The sequence below is a fragment of the Xiphophorus hellerii genome, chromosome 20 (assembly GCF_003331165.1).
Source record: "Xiphophorus hellerii strain 12219 chromosome 20, Xiphophorus_hellerii-4.1, whole genome shotgun sequence".
In the NCBI taxonomy this organism is placed as follows: Eukaryota; Metazoa; Chordata; class Actinopteri; order Cyprinodontiformes; family Poeciliidae; genus Xiphophorus; species Xiphophorus hellerii.
Genome location: NC_045691.1, coordinates 21,678,733 through 21,691,947, shown reverse-complemented (window position 1 = coordinate 21,691,947; position 13,215 = coordinate 21,678,733). Strand labels below are relative to the sequence as shown.

The 13,215-nt window shown below is 40.5% G+C and overlaps 1 protein-coding gene across 4 annotated transcripts in view; it reads right to left on the bottom strand.

Moving 5' to 3' along the window:
* foxp4 (forkhead box P4) overlaps positions 1-12,665 on the bottom strand; it is a 115,476-nt gene extending 102,811 nt beyond the window's left edge. For 2 of the 4 annotated variants that reach the window (XM_032548727.1, XM_032548728.1), the window contains exon 1: positions 8,108-8,725. The gene's annotated coding sequence lies outside the window, so the exon portion shown is untranslated. Of the gene's footprint in view, positions 1-8,107; positions 8,728-12,581 lie in introns of those variants that run through there. The other 2 variants (XM_032548731.1, XM_032548729.1) reach the window with 2 other exon arrangements.
* Between the last annotated feature and the right edge of the window lie 550 nt (positions 12,666-13,215).

The window sequence follows — 13,215 nt, the reverse complement described above, 5'->3', positions numbered from 1 at the left end:
CATGGTTTCCTTTGGTTTTAGTTGCACTTCTTTGCCCAATATTCTGCCAGCAAACAGTTAACGCTGCTTCACAGGCCAGCAGTCAGGCCAGCGCAAACACACCCACCTCCTCGCTCGCCCCCTTCTCCTTCCCCAGGAACATGAGAGCTGGCTCTAATTCACAGGCTGGTAAAGCTGTGGTGGACAGCAGTCTTGATCTGGCAGGATTAGGCTACTTTTATTTCCCCGAGAGCCACAGGGGTGGGGAGGGAGGAGTGGTGGAAGGAGGCGCTCAAATCCTTCTACAAATGTCAGACAACGACCGGTGACCGGGAGGCTCCGCAGATACATGCACTCTGCGCACGCACGCACGAAAGCTCACATACTTATGAAGAAAAAAAAAGAAAGAGGGGAGTGAGGCATCTAAAGAAGAGACACATCACTCTCTGTCTCATCAGGTGGTGGAACCAACGACGTGGGGGCAAAGAAGGCAGCAAGCAAAGGAGGAGCGGGAGGAGTGTTGTGGAGGCAGGAGGGAGGTGTCGGGTGGGGGATACACAATTATTCAGATAACAGCTGGGAATAATCTAGTGGCAGATGTCTCTTGGTCAACAATGCCCACCGCACACAAGCGTGCGTGCCTGTGTGCTTGCATACACACTCGGAGTCTCAATGCTCGCCGATAAACCGGCACGAGCTGCTACTACTCTACCCACACTGCTGCCTCAGCCTGCCTGGAAAACTTTACTTTGGTTTGATTTGGAGAAATTTAATCGCTAAGAAGAACAACACTTGTGCTTTCTGATCAGTCTCTTTGCTACCGCTGATGTTTGTCTAAAAAAAACATAACTTAGGGGACTGTGTTCAAGGAAGGAATAATGAAGGATGGTTGATCACTGTTGGTTGCAAGAAGTGGGTCAGTATCGGGGGTATTTCAATCTTATGGCTTCAAAACAAAACAAAAAAAGAGACGTCAGAGAAAATGACGGAGACCCCAGCACACTGCAGGAGTTGAAAGTCTCTGTAGCCATGTTCTCTCTTTGTCATTTAGTTCCACATTTTAGCAATGTACAATCGTTGAAAGTAAAACTTTCCTAATGGAAATGGTGGTACAAGTCAGCCTTCCTGGTGGAAACTTTAGTTTTCCCTCATTTTATAGCAGTTCATATGTCCAGCTGTTTCTGCAGGAACTGGATATCTGTGTAGCCACGTTCTCTTTTCTTTCATATAATCACGCATTTTACCATCACTGAGAGAAATGGCAGATTTCCCTTGATTTTCTTTCAAGTGAAAGTTTTAGCCATAAATTTTACAAATAAGGGACAAAGGTTCAAAAGAGTTTCAGTTTTACAAGATTCAGTTTACATCATACTGGTCTATTCGTTAAAAATATGGTTAATGAGATCCCAGAAAGCTTTCTACAGTCTTATGAAGCTTTAAGTAGCTCAATGAAGCCCCATCGCTACCTGGTTAAGCCCACTGCTGGTCAGCTGGCTTGAGGAAGAGAGCAAGATTTTTCCCTCATTTGCAAGGAAGTCAAAGTCAAATGTGGAAATGTTTTGACTCTGAAAAGCACAGCCAGCTGAGTTAATAAAGCACAAATCATCACTTTTACTCTGCTGAATACACACACACACAATTACCATAAGGCTACATTAAACAACACAATATCTACGCATTCAGTCCAATGCATCTGGAAGCAACCTATCTGTGGCAACTGGAGCTCCGATCATCCCAACAAAAGTCATTACATCTGAACCCTATTGGGCAGAGCCACCAAGTCACTTCTTTTTAGGGGCAAAGCAGACTAAAAAGCAAGAAAATGAGGACCGAAGGTGTAAGAAACACAAATCATTTTGTCTTCTACTGTTTTCCAATTCACCCACTCAAAGTATTTTAGTTTTGAGAAAGTATTTTTACCCCAGCTCTGCTCTCGCCGTAAGTGAATAAATCTTCAAGATGTTATGTAGCTGTGGATGGAAGGAAGGAAGGGGGCGGCCCAGGCGAGTGGTGCTCTGGAGCTCTGTCAATCCGTCAACCCCGGCAGCCCATTGTGATGTGGTTTAACACTGGCTAACAGCTCGTCCTGTCAGGGGGATGGATCATCCTGCGGCGCCTCACATGCTAATAGCTTAAGTAGGCATCCCATGTCCCCTGGAACTAATACCACAAATACTAATACCATAAAAGAGCAGTGCTCCAGCCTCACTTTCGCCTGTGTTAGCCAGCATCTCGATACTTTGCGGATTAGAAAACATAATGAGATGCATTTAAATGGTTATTACCTCCTCAGTACAGGAAGGCAAGAAACAGGGGGAAACGCAGCAAGGCTAATTTCCTATCATCGTATGTTAATCTACGCTCTACCCAGTTAAAGAAATCCAAATATTTAAGTGTAACAGGAGATATCGAAAAATACCAAAAAAATAAATCTGCTTAACTTTTTTGGAGTTGAACTTCAGGAATCAAACATGCAGACAGATGAGAGGAGAAATCTGCATCTGAATTCATGAGATACTACATGCTCTTGGATGAGTCTCTTAATTGTCCCTCTATCATGTCCACTCTGGAGATTTTTAACATACAAACGAGCGCTCGAGAGCCGTGCATTGCTTCTCCACTCAATCGGGCGTTTCGTGAAATCTGCGCGACGCGCGGGCACTGGGTGCGCCACACTCGCAGTGTCGCGCCTCACAGCTGTCACCAAACACTTCCTTCGCAGCCATCCCTTCAATGCACATTAAAGCGAAGCTGCAGAAAGTTTGAGCACATTGTTGTTCAGAGGGGAGGCTCTCCGCCGCTGCGCTCGATTGACGGCTGCCCTGTCAGTTTGTCGCGGGGCTTTAGAAAACACCAACGGCTCTCTGATGAAGTGCTTACAAAAGGTCAAAGGGTGGCGGTGAGGGGGGAGGGAGGCTGACTGGGGGAGTAACTGAGAGAGGGAGGCAAGGGAGAAAAGAAAAGGAAGACAGGACAGACTGAAGGAAAATCCATAACACAAATATAGCTGTCAGAAGCAATGCAAAGTTAGCGGGAGGACACAATGAACGAGGAGAGCTTTTCGGGAAGATGCTCCGCTTGAACACAACAGGCGTCCTCTCAGCTTCATTCTTCACTCTCCAGCCCACATTGACCGTCTTGAGTGCTCTACCCGATCTGCGCCAATGACCTCTTGATCTGCCATGACTCTGAAATCAAACTGCGCTCCGACTGCCTCACTTCACACTCCGCTTTCAGTCCTCCAGACTCCACAGTCCCCCCTCCCCTCTCTTTCCTTCCAGCTCTAACTCTCAGGTGCCAAGCGGCACTCCGGAGAGGCTGATCTAATGCTTCCTCGGCCACGACAACCCAGGCATGGAACTCTCACACAGTTGTTTCCTTCACGTCGGGCAGGTTTTCCCCCTTATATTTTCTATCTCTGCCTGTAACCCCGAGCCAACCCCTCCACACCCATAGGAAACGGTCTCTTCCGCTCTGAGCTATTGGGTCACTTCTTCCCACATCCATCAGCTGGTAATGGGGCTGAGCTCTGATAAAGTCAGCGAAATGCCTGCATTACTGAAAAATGAAGAAGAAAAAAAATAACTTTGGAAATGTCTCATCTTAGATGTGGAGATGTGTTAATGATCACCGGCTATAGAACATTGTCAAGTTGCAATAACTGGTCCAAATAAGTAGAGATGATTCAGTCACCTTTCCTGGCTGATACCAATTTCAGTTTTTTTTTTTTCTTTGTCAATTAAGATTTTTTTTTTTTCCATAAGAGTGTGATACCGAAAGAGATAAATCTGACAGGGGTAATAGTTTTGAAACCCACAGATTATTAAGAAATAAATTAAAAGTTTGCAGGTTTTTATTAAACTCAAAAAATGTATCAAAAATAGGGGGATGAGTTTTAGTTCTGATTGAAGGGAAAAAACACCAAATAGTTTTTTGATTTCCTGATTAGCGACCAGAGTCAATCTAGGAAAGATTGGCTCAATTTAATCCCTGACTGATAGATCAGAGCATCTTTACATCATATTATTATAAAATAAAATACAAAAAAATAAAATAAAATAAAAAACACTTGAAGAATTTTCTCCCCCGTCTGCTGCACACAGCAACTCTACGGTACGGCACCGCCGCATGACCCGCCGCGAGAAAACACATCTAATCTTGGAAAAAAATGTGTGGGATTTATTATGAGACAGACACACACGTTTTCGGCCCCTCAGCTTCTCCTAAATAACAGGTTCAATTAGAACCACATGTATAATCAGGCCTCAGTTTGAAGCAATGCGACGGCAGTTTCACTGTGCAGTCAGTCACTCACAAAGCAATCCAAACTTCTAAACAATCATTCATTTTTTTCCACTTGCAATTCATAAAGAAATATATAATTGCATTTATGTTGCATTTGATGGGATTTTAAGTCAATACAAATGGGGGGCGGGGGGGAACCCACACATCCTCCTTCCTTATAGTTCATTAGCCTCAGGACCAACATTTAAAATTCCAGCCTAGGAACATTTTCAGTTTGGCTTTTTCCTCAAAACCCAAATGAATGGATACGAAGATATTAAGCGTTTCAGCTTTTGAACATCTGAGTGTTCCAACAGGAGTAAATCTATCACGGGTCAAACCCTACATCTATAGCTGTTGCGGTATATTTACGCTCTTCAACATCACTTTGGAGCAAAAAGCCCACTCAGACTTGTGGGTTTGGGATGACGGGAGAGGGTTTTAATGAAGAGAGCATCAGAGATGCAGAGACAGACAGCGCTGGGCGGTCGACGCGCTTCCAACGCGCAGGACATTTAAAAACCTCAAACACTGTCCATTTTCACTCAAGCAGGACAGGTAGATTGAGGAGGGGAAAAAAAAGCATTACACACACACATACACACGCCTACACACTGAGATGCATACACTGTTCCACATGTACCTTCACATGTACTCATGCTGGAGGTAAGGACTCTGTGAGAGAGTTTATGGAATAATACAATCACGTCGGTGGCTTTTAATCCTATTGAAGGGGTTTTAGAGCGCATGAGATTCATTATTATTGCCTGTCTCTCTAGACAGTTTTCCTACACGGCTCCAGTCACACCCCACTGTGCACGCACTACTACTCCACATACTCCAGGACCAATATAAAAAAAAAAAATTTTTTAAAAAGAGAGAGAGAGAAATCGTCATTTAAGCAATGTGCAATCGCAGAAACAATCATGTGAATCTGATGGGAGTCTGGAGAAGAGGAGGAATTCAAATACGAAATGATATAAAACAGGACGTATAAAAGACACACAAGCTGCTGAGGAGAAGGGGAAAATAAAGCAAAGAGGGGAAAGTGTTGAAGCAAGTCAGATGGAAATATGTTGGAAATGCAGACAATGGCCGACAGCAGGCAGGGAGAGTGAGTGTGTCTCAGACACCTTCAGCTCCTTCCACTTTTACACTTTTCCCTTTCAAATAATTACTTAGTGTATCGGAAATGCAACACCTCACACTACAGCCACTTCACAATGACTTCATCCTGCTCATGCTGCTGCTTTTACATTGGAAATGGAAAGCTCCTTCTTCAGCAGATCAGTAATTATCATCAGTCAGCTTATTGCAAACATAAATATACAAAGAACATAAAGTGTTTTTTTGTAAGAAGGAAAGAAAAAGACTTTTTAAACTGAGACAAAATTGCAGCCTGATAAGAAAAACATAAAAAGTTGTGGAGGTCACATATTTAAAAAATAATAATAAAAAATAACAATAAAAAAGTATTATTTCCATTCAACATATTTAGTGGATCTGCCTCAAATTTTAAGAGAGCATTTGTGTAATTATTCTTGACTGTGGAGCATGTATTTATATTTTTCCTAGCACCAAATTCATTTAATTATTACACTGCCCAATTCTTCAAAACTGTGCTGAAAAACATAAAATCACAAAGTAATTTTGAGTAGGCGAGTGAAAAATGTCAATTTTAAAAATTATTTTAAAAATAGCAGCAAGAGTGGAAGAAGGCCAAAAACCTGAAAAGTAACTGCGCAGATTTTTCACGCAAAATAAAAACTTGATGGATTAAACTCTGGTAAGTCTTTTTTTTTTTGTTTTTTTCTTAACAAATGAAGTGCGCACCTGGGGCTTTGCGCCACCGCAAAAAAGGAAAAACTGCCTGCCTGTTTGACTCCAGAACTGTGGCAAGGTCATAAAATATGATGAAGAGCCTTTTTTTTTTTCATTCCCGCTGGATCTTCTATTAAACCGCAATTAAAAGTGTGTCATCACGTCGCGAAAATGCCGCCACAGAGAACAAGGAGGTTGGAGATGGTGGTGGCGAGGCTGGGAAGGGGGTGCAGTGAGAGGGGGGTGGGAGATCGGGGAGGGCTGGGGAGGGGGCACAACAGCGCAGAGAGGACACAGTAAATAAAATTAATTATGCCAAATGCCCCCGCGCCCATCAATCACAGGGCAATAATGCCCGTGTCAGGGTGTTGCACTCACACGGCCTGTAAGCTTTTCTGTGACTGACAGACAACTAACAGCAATTAATTGTCATTTCATTTCTATCCCCCCCACCTTTTTTTTTTTTTTGTGCAGCTGACGCGCAGGGATCTGCTGGCTGGTTTTATTTCATAATTTGTATTTTAATGAGATAAAATCAACTTTTCTTTATTAACTTAATGTTGCTGCTTTTCATTTGAACAGGTACGCTAAAAAAAAAAAAAAAGAACGTCACTGCAACATCAGTTTTAATGCAGACACGTCTTTTTTCTTCTTCTTTTCTTTTGGAGAAATGAATTCGTCAGTGGTGGTGGAGGCCTACTTTGAGGCAAAACTTGCAGAGATTGGACTTTAGTCTCCACACTGAGACAAAGACTAATGTGGAGCAGCATCAAATCTGACAATGCACTCTCCGTTTTATCCTAAACTAGGTGTTTTATTATTTTTTTATTATTATTATTATTATTATTAAAGTTACTATCATTTATATAGTCAAACTGATTGAGCTTCGGTTTATTACACTAGACTAAATCCGATATGAAGCCCTGAATATTTGCAATTCATATTAATACTGTTTTATAACTTTTCTTGCTTCCAACCTCTAAAATACGAGATTTTTTTGCTGTTTGTTTGTTTGGTTTTTTTTAATGTCCAATCCAGCAGATCATAATAACGAAATAGAAATGAAGGAAGCAGCGCGGACACATCAAACCTCGGTGAGGTCTCACAGAGCGACTCTAGTTTCAAAAGTCAGAATCTTTTCAAAAGAAAGTATTGTTCCCCCAAACCTATTGACCATGTCAGCTCGAAAAGCTTTTTCCCCTCCCTCCTCAAGACAAGAGCCCTTTTATCTCCAGGCAGGGAATCTAAGTCCTTTTCTATAATTTTAATCGTCGTAGTTTAATTATTAGCAAAATTTTAAAAAATATTTTTTTTTAAAAAAAGGTTGAAACTTAAAAACGAAAAACGCGTTTGTGGCATTTGTGTAAAACAAATGCCACGAAATCACTAAAGCTTCGAGTAAATTTATCACAACTGTTAGGAAATCTTTTCTTTTTTTTTATTTAAGTTGCCTTCCTCAGATTAGATCTCGACATTTTAGTTGCTTCTATGACAAAGAGAAAAGTTTTTGTTGTCTCTGAAGGAAAAGCTTCGAGCAGAAGGTGGCCAAGAAACATCGCGTTAATAAATGTTCTTTTTTTTTTTTTTTTTAGAAAAAAAAAACTTGTTTATAGCAATGAAGTAAGACATTTCAAAACAAATCTTAACAAATCGTTTCTTATCTTAATAAAAGTAGCAAACTTAATACTGCGATAATCTTTCTGCGAATGAAAACAGATCACAACAAGTGGCTCAAAGAAAAGGGATTTTTTAAAGTTTCGGGTGAGAAATAGTGAAAGTTGGAATGAAGCTGTGACAGAAAAAAAAGGGGAAACATGACAAAATAGGAAATCATGATCGTGTCCCAATGTGTTATATTTACTCTAATGGTACAACTGTACGAATAAACTTCACAAACAGAGTATGTGGGGGGAAAAAGTTGTGTATCAGAGTTTCAATGGAAGCGCGGAAAGAAAGAAAGAAGGAAGGAAGGGAGGAAGGAAGGAATAGCGAAAAAGTAAAAGTGCAGAGATAATGCATCAACCTGTTCTCTGGGTTTCTGAAGAAGTCAACTTTCACGCCAGCGGTTGGACCATGTGGACAGCCCGCTTCTGCTCCTCAGACCCCGGCGCGTCCACACTCTTTCTTCACGGCGACAAACAAGGGGGGAGCGCACAAGCCGACGGGACGCGAAAAAATTAAAAAATATATCGGGCATAAATTGAGGGGGGGGGGGGGAGCAATAGAGAGGAAAAGAGAGCGAGAGACAGAGAAATCTAGGGTCTTAAGACCATTACTTCTTTAAGCGGAGAAAAAGCGTGCTCGTTAAGTCCCTTTTCCTATTCCCCCCTTTTGTGTGCGTCCTCTCTCCTCGGAGTGGCCCCTCTGGAGTGAAGTCGGAACAATACTGCCGCTAAAAACTCTGGCACTGAGCGCAAGTTGCAGCGGGAGAAACAACGCGTCTTTCTTTCGTCTTCTTCACTTGCTGCACCTTCTTCCGCCGGCTTTCTTCTCGAAGAAGCCCGATCAGCGCGTAAAACCTCCCCTCTGGTCTGCACTTTTTGGCATCCTGTCTTGTTGCTCGCTTGTTCGCTTGGAAATCAGGGTTGAATCACTTGGGCTGAGCGCGTGTGTGTGTGTGAAGTGTGTGTGTGGCGGGGGGACAGTTTGCTGCGCTACCGTAATGCCTGTAAAGCACGTGCGCAAAGTCGTGGCGCACAGCGTTTGAGGAAAGCTGGCTCTCTGTCGCTCTCCTATTGTGTATGTGCGGGTGTGTGTGTGTAGATGAGGGGAAGGCACTGATCTTTTGACCTGCTTTGCATCCTTGCTGAGTTGTGCTATTGTGGAGGCCGAGAGCAACAGATGTTGGCCTGCACAAATTATGAGCCCACAAACCGCCAGAAACAAAGCACAGTCAAGCCAATCAGCTCTGCTGCTCAGTCCTTGCTCACCATTTTCTGCCTTTTAAAAGTCTCAAACAATTATTTCTAAAAAACAAACAAACAATATGTTTATGTAGACATAGACTAATAACGCTAACCTAAATTTAGAGTCTGTACAATTACTGAAATATTCCAGAAGTTTCCCAGGGCCGGCCCAAGCTTGTTTGAAGATCCTTTACTACATTTTATTTGGGGGCCCACTTCTAAGCCGTGGGTGGGTAGTTCCCCAAAGGGCCCCATCAGTAACTATATTAGTTGCTGAGTGCAGGATTATTACCTGGGTTCAGTTATTCCAAAAATATTTTTCATATTACATTCAAAATTATTTTTATTGCCTGCCAGTAACAATATTTATTACAAGTAATTTATAAATGTCCTTTGACAGAAAACTTTTCACACGCTGAACGTGACTGCACTGCCATTAATTATGAATATTTCAATCTACTGTAATACTTTGATTGTATTGATTGGCTTCACCTTGAATGAGGTGCCATATTTTGTCAACTGGAACTTTATAGATAAACTGAACTGAATTAAGCTGAGACCTGACAAACTAGCTACCGGCTGTTCTAAAAGTTGCTAAACATCTTCACTGAGCTAACATGTCCATTTGCGTTTAACTTTAATGGACATTAAGAGGGAGGAATCATTTTAAAAGGCAACTAAAACAGTAAACAAGAACACAATATTAAATGTTTACAAACTGAGTTAATTGAAACCTTCTCCAAATATAAACCAAAAAACACTCTGTGGTAGAGTTAGTTTTTTCTTTATTGCATTATTATAATTTTAATATTAGATGTAGTTCAGCTGACTGTGCCAGCATGTGCTTTATCTACAGCTAGTGAATGTTTGTCACTGGTTCCTTTTTTGAAAAAGCGACTCTAGAAGGATCTGCATGCAAACCGTCTTCAACAATGCCATCTGTGAGAATCAATCCAATAGTCTGGAGAACTTATTGGTGTCCAAAATGTGTATTTATGACCATCTGAAATAAATACTGCATACCAACTGATGTTTACATTACATTGATGTAATTAAATTATTCATGCCTGATTTAAAAGTCCAGCATGTTGCTAAGACTTGATAAAACTTTACATTTTACACCAGTCTCTCTACTTAGAACAAGGAAACTGTATATATATATATATATATATATATATATATATATATATATATATATATATATATATAAACAATTTATGAATATTCATATTTTTTATTTTCAGCTGACCACTGTGGTCATGTCCAGGAAATGTCCAGGGCTGGACTGCTCACTGGCTGTAAAATGTCCTGGTCTGAGTTAAGCCCACCAGCAACCGCAGTGTTGCTGACCATCCTTATTATGCAGATCTTATTTCCAAGCTGCATTTAACACATAATCTCTCACTTTATTTATTTATCAAAATACAAGGACAACTTGGCCACACTGTAGAACTTTAGAAGGTGTCAAACTCCAGTCCTCAAGGGCTGCTATCCTGCGGTTTTTAGATGTGCCACAGGTACAAAACACCAGAATCAAATGGCTTAATTGCCTCCTTATTGTGTAGATAAGTTCTCCCAGCCTTGCTAATGACCTAATTATTCTATTCAGGTGTGATGCAGCAGAGGCACATCTAAAGGTTGCAGGACAGTGGCCTTCCAGGACTGCTGTATATCTATATCTGCTGTAGAGTATGTAGTTATTTTACCAGCTTTGGTAAAATAACTACACACACACAATTATTTGTGTGTGTGGGCGTGTGTGTGTGTGTGTGCCAGCTAAGTGGTAAAAATTGCTGACCTATTTAATAAAATCCATTAAAAATGAAAGTTGGACCAAATGGCTCCAGACTGCTCAGGCTCTGCTGGTAGGAAGAAACAGACAGAAATCATTCCTTAAAAACATAATTCTGAGAATCCACAATAGATCACAATTGTAATTAAACACGGGTGTTTAAAAAAAAATCTTTCTTTTTTTTTTTAAACCTGACATTTGGAAACCGCGTCAACAATTCAATTTAGTCAATGCTTACCCTAAACTAATGCCTTCTTTGAAGCACCTTTTTACTCTCCTATTGCATTCAGTCTTCTATGGAAACAGTGAAAAGTATGCCACATCTTCAATTAGTAATATTTACTGACTGGAAAAAGACCTCGACTTGAAGGACCTTGAAAGCGTCGGTTCGGTTCTCTGTGAAGGCATATCATGTTCACGGCGCTCTTTAGTCACTGACTTTCTGGCAGGTTTAGCTCTGGACTTTCTGTTGTAAAACTTTCATTTTCTTCTGCTGAAGCCATTGTTGTGTTAGTTTGGAAGCATGCTTGGACTTGATGTAATAATAAAAACTTAAATCTCTTTTCATCTGCAGAGAAAACATGTTTAATACTCTACATAAATGTAATCCCAGGGCATAGTGCTGCCACCACCATGTTACAAGGTGAGCATAAGTAATGCAAATGAGCAAATCTCAGGGAAATCCTTTTAGGGCAGCTAGACATTATTTCAGGTTAGTGAGATTCACAATAATGGTGCGTGAAAAGACTAAATGCTGTAAATCAAAATTCAGTAAATTGTTAATTTAAGTTTGTGAATAAACATGCAAACAGGTTTTTGTAGGAATGTTTTCTTATTAAAATAAAAATAAAAGCAAGTTTTTACTTCTCAGTGGAGGCTTCGTAAAATCATACTCTCCAAATCAAAGGTGGAAAAAGTACTGAAATCATTTATCATGATGTCATTTCTTTTTAAATCACAATAACCTGGAGTTGTAACATTGGTCATGTGATCATCCACTGTGACGTTCAAACTGTGAGGCTTTTTTTTAGGATCCCCAGGCCAGCAGCGAGCTTATAAGCACTTGCAAAGTTTGCTTATAACTAAGACTGCTCTTAGTTTTGGCACATTTATTGAGAAATAACTTTTATTTTTAATGCTGAATAGCATTGATTTATTCTAGAAAGATTTATGCCAGCAGAAGAAATGCTCAATTGCACAAATAAAATATAAAATTTAAGTGGATCTACCCCCGCCTCCCCTTTTTCTTGTGATACACCTGCTTTGGTTTAGACAGTTATATAGTGATTAGATAAAGTTTTACTGTCTGCCTACCTCAGTCTGTCCTTTATGTATTTTGGAAGCTGGACAACTCCTTTTGCTAAATTATCACTGCGCTGTTTCTCGCCTCCACATTAATTTACTAATTGACACCACATCAGTGTGAAGATTACTGATGAATTTTGGAAATTACATCATACCTGTCGCTGCAAAATGAAAGGAAAAACGAACCATAAATCCAAAGAAGGTCCTGGAAAATATATATATATATATATATATATATATTTGCTCAGGCCATTAAATGAGAATTTGCCCTTCTGTCTTTCCTCTATTTAAAGCATTTAGTTTTAGAAGATGATGGCAATCCACCGCAGCGCCACCCAACAATGAGCCACAGCTGCAGTAAATCACAACACGTTCATTAGCGTGATCAATATCATTGAGGAAAAGAAAAAAAAGTGCGTGTGTGTGTGTGTGTGCAGATGTTTGGGTGTGAATATCTGAGTTCCTGGGAGCTCCTTTACTCCTTCCTTACTTACCTCGCTGCTGTCTTTCCCTGTGAGCCTGACAGATTTTGCCGGCGGGGACTTTGTCGTACGTCTCCAGTAAGTCTCTGCAGAATTGATGGGTGTTAATGTGGGAAACTGAGGAGCGACGCTTTTCAAAGTGGTTTTTCTCAGGATGGAACACTTTTTAAGTGTTATCTGAAAAAAAAGCAAACTGCATATTAAAAAGGTAACTTACAGGTGTGCACAAAACCTAAGAAAAAGTATTTAATATAATTTCTGTGTATTTCAGGTTTGGATATCTTTGGGAAAAAGTAAAGAGTGTGGAAAATATTTTTATTTTTTGACTTTATTCCTGATCCCCATGTCTAAATATTATGTCCTTCCTTCCTTTGCTGCTAATGTACTTGTTTCCTTCCTTTCTTTACTTCCTTCCTTCATTGTGCACTTACTTCTTACCCACCTTGTGTCCCTTTTTTCCGTTTGTCCTTTTATCCTTCAGACCCACCTCCAGTTCTTTCCGTCATGCTTTCTTTCATTCTCTTCTGTGAGCATTGTGTTTGTCCTACCTTTCTTTTCTTACTCTTTCTCCCTTGTGTTGTTCTTTTGTTTGTCATGTGTTCCGTTCTTCATTTGATGTGTTTTTTCCATCCTTTGTGTTTCCTTG